The sequence below is a fragment of the Amphiura filiformis genome, chromosome 18 (genome assembly GCF_039555335.1).
Source record: "Amphiura filiformis chromosome 18, Afil_fr2py, whole genome shotgun sequence".
In the NCBI taxonomy this organism is placed as follows: Eukaryota; Metazoa; Echinodermata; class Ophiuroidea; order Amphilepidida; family Amphiuridae; genus Amphiura; species Amphiura filiformis.
Window position 1 is genome coordinate 32,242,567 of NC_092645.1, and position 10,716 is coordinate 32,253,282.

At 39.2% G+C, this 10,716-nt stretch overlaps 1 long non-coding RNA gene across 1 annotated transcript; it reads right to left on the bottom strand.

The window, feature by feature from the left end:
* Window positions 1-2,857: 2,857 nt before the first annotated feature.
* On the bottom strand, window positions 2,858-10,303 carry LOC140139488 (uncharacterized). Its single transcript, XR_011857142.1, has 3 exons — window positions 10,198-10,303; window positions 8,709-8,851; window positions 2,858-2,994 (listed from the first exon to the last, which is right to left on the bottom strand). It is a non-coding gene; the product is annotated as an uncharacterized lncRNA (long non-coding RNA).
* Window positions 10,304-10,716: the final 413 nt, after the last annotated feature.

Consider the following 10,716-nt stretch of genomic DNA (forward strand, 5'->3'; position numbering starts at 1 on the left):
GAATTCGACCTTCAGCAAACCAGTTCGGATTTACTTTATATACTAGTAGTAGGCCATACATACTGTAGTTACGGTACTGCCCGTTTTCCTATACACAATACTCAGTGCGCTCACCATTGACGCGTGACCTAGTGTATGTTAGAAGTATTATGCCATTGCCTATATGACGTCACTGTGTAAAAATAACCAGTCAATATTTAAAGTATTCTCTGAAATTCTAGAAAATATAGTTTTGTAACATTTCCTAAATTTTAGCTAATTTAGGTGTTTGGAAATATTGGTACTTTTGTGTTTTAGGAAGGATATGTAAACGACAGATAACACCAAAAAATATGAACAAATTATTTCTAAACCGTGTTAAGTCTGCAAACCATTATGCTTCTCATTTTCAAGAACGCTGGTTAACAATAAGCAGACTATTGTCTCATTTCGTAAACAAAAGCCCAGACAGTATTGTTACCTTGCGTTCGCTTTATAATCATTCACCCAACTGAAACTATAATACCAGCTCATTGTTCATTGCACAGGTAAAACAGACACAAGTGCAGTGTGTATTTAACCAGAGAAGATCTGATGTAACATAGTTGAGCTGTTTTCATTGAGTGTTATCTTGGTTTAATAGCTTTTAATGGGGTTTAAGTCCTTCAAAGGTCGTGGTGAATTCTACTGTAGACATGACTGCATCATGATTATTTTAAAGTCAACAACATTCAACAATATGATCACCGTGATAGTATGACAGTATCAGTACCGTGGGTGTCAGTGATCCTGGCCTGACACAGTAGACAAACAAACAAACACGCCACACACATGGCACATGCATGCAAGGTAACATTGACTATACACTAATCAAACAATGGTATTGATCCTGTACAACTGTTTGTGGTTTATTTACATTCGATTCATTTAAAATCCACATAGTAAACATTAATTTTGGCAAGAGTTTTTCTCTCTGGAACGATGATGCATCAACTGGCTCCGCGTAATGAAAAGATCTAACATGATTGGTCAATTTAGCTCCGCGAAGCGAAAAGTAAGCTACGCGTAGCAGCTCCACGATGTGGCGGTTACGGCCAGCCATATATACTGATCATGCGAAAATCGTAAAACATAGAATAGAAACAGTGTGGCCGGCTCTCAAAATCTCAAATTGTATGCATAGCCTGAGTCGCACGGCCTATCTCAAACAAAATAGCTCAAAATCACCATGCGTAGTTGTTGAAAAACGTGATGATTTATCGTACTACCACGGCAATTTTTAACACGAAGATATAGGGATGTCGACGGTGTGTGAAGTAATCGCTCGTACTTTCAACACACCAGTCAGTTCTGCTATTGTATCCACTCTTACCACTGGACCGTTACCAACAGTCAATGTATCAAATCCTTTTTCCAAATCAAAGAATTTCACTCGAGCGACGATTAATATTTCGTCATTGTCGGCGAATATTACCCACTGGCAATCAAGATCGGGTGGGTATGGATTTGGGTACCCAATAGATTTAAATGGGTACACAGGCGATGTCATGTTTGATAAGCTGGCGAGGAAAATAGGTCGTCCACATGTCGCTGCATGAAGGAGGTAGATAAATATTGCAAAAGAAAACATTGTGGTATAGTTTCAAACGTTCAATGTTCAGAGTTACAAATATTAAAAATGAAATTTTACAAATTTGATACAAACCAACCCACGGCGGAAAATGTATTCACCTACACAGATACCCCACCCCAACCCTCGCGCACGTAAAAACACACACACCCCTCCTGTCCACCCCAACCTTGCACACGGCTGTTTGATGTGATCTTTTATTAGTTTTTCAAACCAAACATCATATACAACCAAATTTTAGGCTTAAACAGCTAAAAGTGATATCATGCTAATATATGCAGATGCTTTTCAGTCATTTTCAACTTTAAATTTCCCCTCTTTTACAAAATTATTCTCTTTTACAGCATTTTTTAAAGCTTTTCGGATATAAATGTATCTATTTATGACAAAATTGGTGGCGCTATTTAGTTACTGAAAAGTACTCTTTCAAGCTTTTAATACAACCAATTTATTTAATTTTTTGATGAAATATGTTTATAAAATTTCTTTGCTGCTTGTTTCACCTATTCCATCTGTTTTAAAGGCAGTATTGATCACCTACCCCTTGTAAATTAAGGAATATGATTTAGGATAAATAGCGCCATCTATAGTTTGTATTTAGTTAATAATGAAGCCAATTCTATATACATCAAACAGCACACCCCTCTCCATTCATTAACATATACATTTGCATCGTTATATGGTAATTCCTCACCGTAACTTTCACAAATGTAGCAAGGAGCAAAGTCACAAGCTCCGTCATTCCATCCACCTCGTACGTAGTTGTGCTGATGATAACCCTTGGTTGTTATTTCTACACAGTTTTCGGGTCCGTTAGGTTCCCATGGTTGCCAATTGCTGTTAGAAGAAAAGCGAAAAACGGTTCTTTATCAAACGAAATCTCACGCTCTAATCTCCTATGTGGCTAACTTCTTATGGAGCAATAATAGGTGTAATTAGTAGCTGTTAGTTTCCAGGATCTATAGTCAAAGTTGATACACGTTTATTATGGGACATGTATTACTATTCTGTGTTTGCCGTTTTGTCGTTGACTTAACAAAAATATAGGACATTCAACCTATTTAGTCATATTTTAATATGACTAAATAGGTTGGAATATCCTATATTTTTAAGTCTTAAAAGGCAGAGGTGTTATTCACATTGAAAATGAGAGTTGTTTATTCGCGTCGAACCCTAACAGTTAACAAATAAACAAAGTATATTTTTAACAAACAAACAAAGCCACGTGATATCATAACTTACGTATAACCTATGTCATTTCCATCACCGTTCCTGGAAACCGTTCCGTCGAGCCAAGTATATTCATTTGGTTCGTTAATACTTGACGCCAAGCCTATCCAGCATGCTGCTCGTGTGTTGTTGGGTAACAAAGTGGTCACGAATGCCTACAAAATGTAGAGAAAGTTATGTTTCATGGCGGAAATGTGTGCAAGTTTCTTTAACGCAGCATTAAGGTTACGGAGGGTTAAAATTCCACTCAACTTGTCACTTGTTTTTTACTTTTAATATTATGAAGTACCTCAAGACAGTTCTTGTTCTTATGTTTCTAATGATGTTGCCAGTCAAGGATGAGCATTTTCTAAAACCACTGAGCATGAAGAAAAAAACCCTCTTCATAAATATGTATTCAACCATGGACTATATAGACAAAAATTTTCTCCAAAATCAAGTACTATCACCTTGGCCGTGGTAACACTGGGTAGTATGTAAACAACATGCATGATATGTGCTTTACGAGCATGACATCGATAGCGCACAGTGACATCGTCCCGATATCTTCATGGTAGAAATCGCCATGTTAGGTTGAATCCACAGCCACCCATGGCCATTTTATTCGGACCTTATGAGATGCATAATTAGCGAAGTGACCTGACTAAGGCTACTGACAATAACCGGGGTAATTGATTTCTCGCTGTGTGAGTAACCTTGTATACGACATTGCGGTCAATGGTTGTACTGCTCCACTGAGTAGTGAGTGCAGCTATAGCCTGCTGCGCGCTGTAGTCCATACAGGACCAACGCAATATAACATTAGAGTTTTGGTCAGATTTTGGAACATACGAGTATTTGAAGTTTTCTGTATTTTGGTTTGAACGACGAGTACGTCTTTGAGTTGGTTGCAGATAGGTCTGGACTGGTAGTGCCAGGTACCCCCCTATGGCTTTTTGAAGGATGGAAAGTCTGGCTATTTTTCTTCTTGTTGACAGCATTTCCCATTGTAAGTCTGACATCATTTCAGAGACACTGGCCTTCCAGTCGTAGTTGTTACAAACTAGTCTCGCCGCTCGCCGCTGAATCTTACCCACCTTTAGTATCTGTTCTTTAGTGTGAGGGTCCCATACCCCTGAACAGTACTCTAAGTTAGGTCTGACGAGGGCTTTGTATGCGGTGGTTTTTGTGTCTTTGGTACATGATGCCAGGTTTCTGCGGATAAATCCAAGGGTCTTACTAGCTTGGTTTGTTATTTTATTTATATGGGAATTCAACTTCAGATCTTGTGTAATCTCAACACCCAAGTAAGAGTGGGATGCTGTTTCTTGAAGGACACAGCCCCCAAGAGTATAATTAACAGACTCGGTTGATTTGGAAGCTGGAATTCTCAGAACATAACACTTTTGTGTGTTAAAAGCCATTTGCCATTTTTGTTCCCATTTAGAAAGTGTATCTAGATCTTCCTGAAGAAGTTTAGAGTCCTGTTGGGTTTTTATCTCTCTATATATCACGCAGTCGTCTGCGAACAGGCGCACGGTGGAATGTAAATTATCCGGCAAGTCATTTAAATATGTAAGGAAAAGCAGAGGGCCGAGTACTGTCAATTGTGGTACTCCCGATTCCACTCTGACCCAATTTGAATGTTCACCTCCAACTACAACGCGTTGTAAACGGTTTGTAAGAAATGCTTCAAGCCAAGTTTTGATGTTGCCATTTATGCCATGTTGAGATAATTTGAGAAGTAGTCTTTGATGAGGTACCATATCGAAAGCTTTCGAGAAATCCATAATTATGACATCTGTATGAGTTCGGTTATTTTGAGCAAAGGTGAGATCATGAATAGACTGAATAAAATGCGTTTCGCACGAGTGCCCACTTCTGAAACCATGTTGTTTTTGTGTTAGAATGTGGTACTTATCAAAATATGACATGATATGGGAGTGTATACAATGTTCTAGAACCTTACAGCAGACCGAGGTAAGTGACTCTATAATTACTTGCCTTGGACTTGTCACCTTTTTTTTTTTATAAATAGGTGATATATTAGCCTGCTTCCAGTCACTAGGTAAGATACCAGTTTCAATTGATTTTTGGAATATAACAGTGAGGATGGGCGCAATTTCTGCTGCGCATTCTTTCAAAATGCGCGGTGGTATGCCGTCAGGGCCTGGCGCTTTGTTTGCATGCAGGTTTGAGAGCAGTTTTTCAATACCATGAGTTTTTATTATGATATCAGGGATTGGGGGCAAATCACAAGATTTCTGATCAGGAAGAGAGGTCAGGTTTTCTTTTGTAAACACGGACTGGAATTGTGCATTCAGCAAATTAGCCTTTTTGGTGTTATCAGAAATGAGTAGCCCTTGATCATTAAGGGCTGGGATACCAGACGCATCTTTGCGTAATTTTTAACAAAGCTCCAGAACTGTTTCTTGGACTCCCTGCAGAACTCTCTCACGTATCTGCGGTAGGCTGATCTAGACGTTTTGTTTATGCTCATCCTCATTTCTTTAAAATGGTTCCAATCAGTTTCATTACCACTCTTGCGCGCTCTGTTATAAGCTCTTTGCTTACGCCGCGATAATCTTTTAATCTTGTGATTTATCCATGGCGCCTTACTCTGACTACTGGCACATTCTCCGATAAAGTGTCCAAAAAGCCAAATCTGTGTCGCCCATAGTTACAAGTCGTATTCAGACTTGTTTCGTCAGAAAGAAATTACTTTTATTAATATAACTGATACTTAGGAGTTGCTTTCTAAAGTGTGTGGGGCTAGAGAGGTTGTAACATGCCTAGAAAGTATAAAACAATAAAGCTGATTATACATATCCATTGTTTTCCTCCATGTCGCCAGCCAAGGTGCGTTCCGTATAATGTGTCCCTGTTCGCTATACATGCGCGCATAATAATGGATTATAGGTACTTTTCATTAGCTGGTATCATGCCCTAATTATAAAGTATAAAACATCACAACGCAGGTTATTAAACTTTTCCAACAGGGCTTTGAGACTATGTCGCCAATATTGTTCACAGATACGTTACCATATTTCTAATGGATAGCAATCTGTCAAAATAACTAGCTATATGAATGTTTTCATATGTGATGGATCAAGCAGGCTCCATAGTTATATTATATATGTGGTACATAACACAATGGTTTCAAAGTAAAACAAATCAGGTCTATTAATGGCAAAAAATCCTGACGTTACGTTCATTTCGTCACAGATACGTTACCTAAATTCTACTCCCCTCGGAAAAAACGCTGTGATAAATGAAGCCAAATACCATACCAGACTTTAGTACATTGGGTGATGACTGATCAAGTATGAGTATTAAGTCGGTAAGTTTTTACACTTGCACGATTAAGACAAAAGTGTGAAAGGGCTTCACAGATACGTTACCACTGATACGTTACCACCAATGCGTACACGTAATATTGCTCAAAAATGAAGTATTGTTGAAAAATCACCCATGCATTGTTTTGTGCTCTGAAACTATTAAAGTTTACGATTCTGAATGATTTTCATGAATTCTTCGTGGTTGGAATTTTGCAATTACCGAGACCAAACTTGGACGCTTTATCGGAGAATGGGCCTACTAGCCATTTTGGAGGGGATGTACTTATCCATGGCTGTGAGGGTCTTAATTTAAATTGTAACCACAACTCCTCTACTGACTCCTTGTTTATGTCCTCATTACACATATTTGTGAAGTCCTTCATGAAATTATTCATGTCCTTTTTTAACCCATCTATGTCACCTTTGTGATATAAGAACACTTTTACGTGGTTTTTGACGGTTGATCTTAGGTCTGATGTTGATCATAATCTCAGGGATTCGGTCGTGATCACTAATACCAGGAATGACATTGGAGTTTTCCACCAAGGTTTGATTGTTAGTAAATAAAAGATCAATGATTCTATTCTTACGCGTCGGTTTCGTGACCATTTGATTAAAGTCAGCCGCAATGTCAATCAGTTGTTGACAGACATGTTTTGGATCTGAACCAGTCTTAATTGAGCGATCACTCCAGTCAATATCACCGAGATTAAAATCTCCACCAATCCATATATTCACCTGGTCTGAGTTCTTTATCTTAGTTAGGGACTCCCTCAGTTCATTTAGGTATTGAGTGTTCTTCTTATTTGGAGGACAATAAAAGGCTCCAATCAGAAGGGGTTTGGCCCCTACAATATCTATCTGTTTTCAAGCAATCTCACAGTTTGAATCGAGATCTACTCTATGGGCACAGACAAGGTCATTTTTTAGGGCCACCAGGACTCCACCATGAGCATCCGCTCTGTCTTTACGAAAAACAGTGTAACAGTCAGGAAAAACTTCACTACTGTTTGTGGATGGCCGCTCAACCAAGTCTCAGTACCAATCACTATGTCTGGTGACTTAAACTCCGAACATGCAGCAAATTCAGCTGTTTTGTTGTTTATACTTTGGAAATTGATCACAAGAACTTTGAGCGATCTTTTTGGCTCATGTTTTGGTTTCTGAATTTTTGGTTTATTCTTTTTGGACACGCCATGACCAGTTTGTGGTCCTTTAAGTTTAGGCGATGAAGTGGCTACTGAACATGGCATCGAGCCGGCATGTACATACTGGCCCAGTTGCGGCAGAAACTTGGTGGCCAGGCTTGTAGGCCCCGAGTACCGGCCCTGTATTGGCCCAATGTTGCATTAATGTGGGCGTGGTTTTGAAACCCTGACATTTTTTACTATCATCAATACAATATTTGATCATTATCATCTTCATTTTGAAGGGCCACATGTTATTATTATTATTATAAAGAAGAGGCAGCGAGTTTACGCTTGTTCCGAATATTTCATTTACTGCCTTGTAAAGAATCTACGAGAGCAAGGCATAGTTGTTATCTGATGAATATATATTTCATTTATCAATGGCTCAGTTTTGTGAGCTTAGTTTGATATCGAACTTTAATACTTTGCACATCAGGTAATACAAATTCAATGCTGAGTGCAAGTAAGTTTCCTTTTCAAAGGAAATATCTGGTTGAACAGGTGAAACTGATCAATAATGCCTGAACCGGGTAAAAGAGGAATAGAAGAACACTGCACAGCTAGACGTGGACTAAAAAAATAAAATAAAAAGGACCAAAATTGGACCATTACCGTTTACTTACGGTTTCATAATGGGAATATATTGGCAATATTATATTGGCCCAGTACAGTATTGAATAAATTGGACATGTACTGGGCCAATTTCAACCCATTTTGGCCTAGTGCTGGCAATATCTATTGGGCCAGTCGAATGCCCGTGTGCACGACCGTACCGGACCAATACAGGCTGCCATTCTTGGTCCATTACAGCAGCTTTTATAGAGTCAGTATCGGGCCGATTGTATAATGTTTGCTGGGATATAACACAAATGGGTCAATGAGTTACATAAAAATGACCTTGTGTGGTATTTGGTTCCCAGGAAGTCAGTTTTCCTGAGGCAATTTGTGGTTAAATGTTGATCCTTCACTACAAGAGTTATTACTGTCGATTTGGTTGAAAAAGGAGGTGAGACATGATAAAATCTCTCCAGGTAACAAAACGTAATGCATATTTCAGAAATCAATTTTGGACCATTTTGCCTGTTATCCTGAGATAAAATGAACAATTTTGAATGTTTCCCTTAGCTGATTCATACATTTTTGATAGACATATGTGTTAGCTGGTACTTAAAGAAATAATGTAGAAAAACGTCTTAAGACGACATGTTTTGCTAGCAGTTGTCCTTCGAGTTACAACGTGGTACGTATGGATGTGTGAACCATATGGCTGCATGCCGTACGGCAATATGAACGATTAGCCGTAAGGCGTAAGGCGTATGGAACATTGCTACCTCTCTATTAGCCGATGTTTGTTGTACTTACATTTTCCGCCCCATCGTGGACAACAACAAGATCTGCGTCCATTTGTAAACACGATTCCCTTGCTTCTTGTCTCGCCAATGCCTCTGCACTCAGTATGTAACAACGCCGGTTATAGTGACCCCAGTTTGTTGGGCATTGCCATTCTGTCGTATGATCCCCATCAATGGATAGATAATGATAATAATATAATTATAATATAAGTTTTTCTAAATAACAAATACAATTATAATATAATCTTGGGCCTCGATACACTTATGCACACATATATTATTTGTATCAACACGCGTCATCTCTACTTTTAATGTTCAATCTTGTTAGGGGCTTTGCAATAACTGGTGGTGGGGGAAAGGTGGTTTTTTTTAGTGCCAGGCCGAGAGGGGGTAAGCAATTTTTGGCACGCTGTTTGGAAACTTTACCCTCCCCCGCTCATAATTATTGCACAGCCCCTATCTACTAGGATGACGAGGGGAATTATGAACGTGTAAAAAAAAGGATCCCACTCTTGGTCGTCATGCTCCAAAAAATCAGTTATTAGTATGTACTATTTTCTGCTTAGGGATAGCACATTATTAATGTAGTTTTTAGATTAAATTAGTTATGTGTTAATTTTCACGATTTTTTTATGATATTTTGGTTACAAAAGAAAAGCTCTAAGATGATATAAAAAAATGGGTACGATTATGCTACAATTAGTTAAAATTATTATTAATCCGGATTCCTTGTCCTTCGTCCCCCTCCCGCTTTACAATGCCTCCTCCCCCTCCTTGGTTACAAATAGACCAGAATATGTAGTGCAAGACTCCCTGGAATAGTTTTGGATTAGCAGCAAAATTGCAGCCGGAATGAATGCTATGGAGGCTAGGCCTACTTGTATTTCATTAAAGTTGGTCTACATCCGGGGTCTACATGTACAACTCATGCAACCAACTTCCGAGGTTATGCACCAAACTCATTGTAATGTAGAGAGTGAAAGTGTGAATCATTCTTGTTTGGCTATACGGATATTACAGTGCATGATGGAATATAGGGAGACTATTATACCGAACGCCGCGCCCTATTTGCACCAGCTATGCTTGCTTAGTACACGATATTTGAAAATTCATTAACCCCATGCCAGTATAGTCCGACGAGTAGGACCTTTCTTTCTTAGTCATGTTAGTTACTAGACTATACTCAGCTCAGACTATGATCACTATCTCACATGGCGCAAGAAAGACATCGCGAAAGTCCAGTGACCGCGTCGATCGAAAAACCTTTCGGGCTGGGCGGTTAGTGGACTTTCGCGGTCAATCTTTCTTGAGCAATCAGAGTGTGAGTATAGTTGGTAACTAAGAAAAAAATTCGGTGTAGTAATTGGATTCCTTGCCCCAATAATATACATAACTTTTGCTACCAGTGTGTAATTGTTTTTTAGAAAAATGCAAGTATAGTCACAAATTTACCACATGGGTGTAGTACCCCCTTAACATCATTTACTAATTTTATTTACCAGCACATTGGGTTTCATCTGTTCCATCTGCACAATCTACTTTACCGTTGCATCTCCAGTGACTGGGAATAGAAGTCATACTGGCATCGCATAAGAATCGTTCTCCTTGAAATCACAGGGAAGAATAATTATATTTAAATTAGAGGGAATAATTAAATTTAACATCAATATAATATAACCACACGGTAGACTGTAAAATCGCACCAGCCAAATTTGCACGCTACAGAGCCTGAAAAAAGTTCCCGCGAACCACAAATTGACACACGCTGCCATGGGGTGCTAATGGGGTGCTGGGGTGCTAATGAACGCGTCGCCAGCACAAGTCCATCGCGATGTCCAACGCGATCAATAACGCGTATAGGGCGCATACAAGTGCGCATACGCGGCCGGTAGTTCCTGGATACGCGATTACAGGGTCAATGGCCGCTTCCACGCAGTAACATACTTCTGAACTGAGTGTCAGGGCCCTGATATAACCCCCAAACTCACCCCACACACACCCCCACACCCCACGCGTAC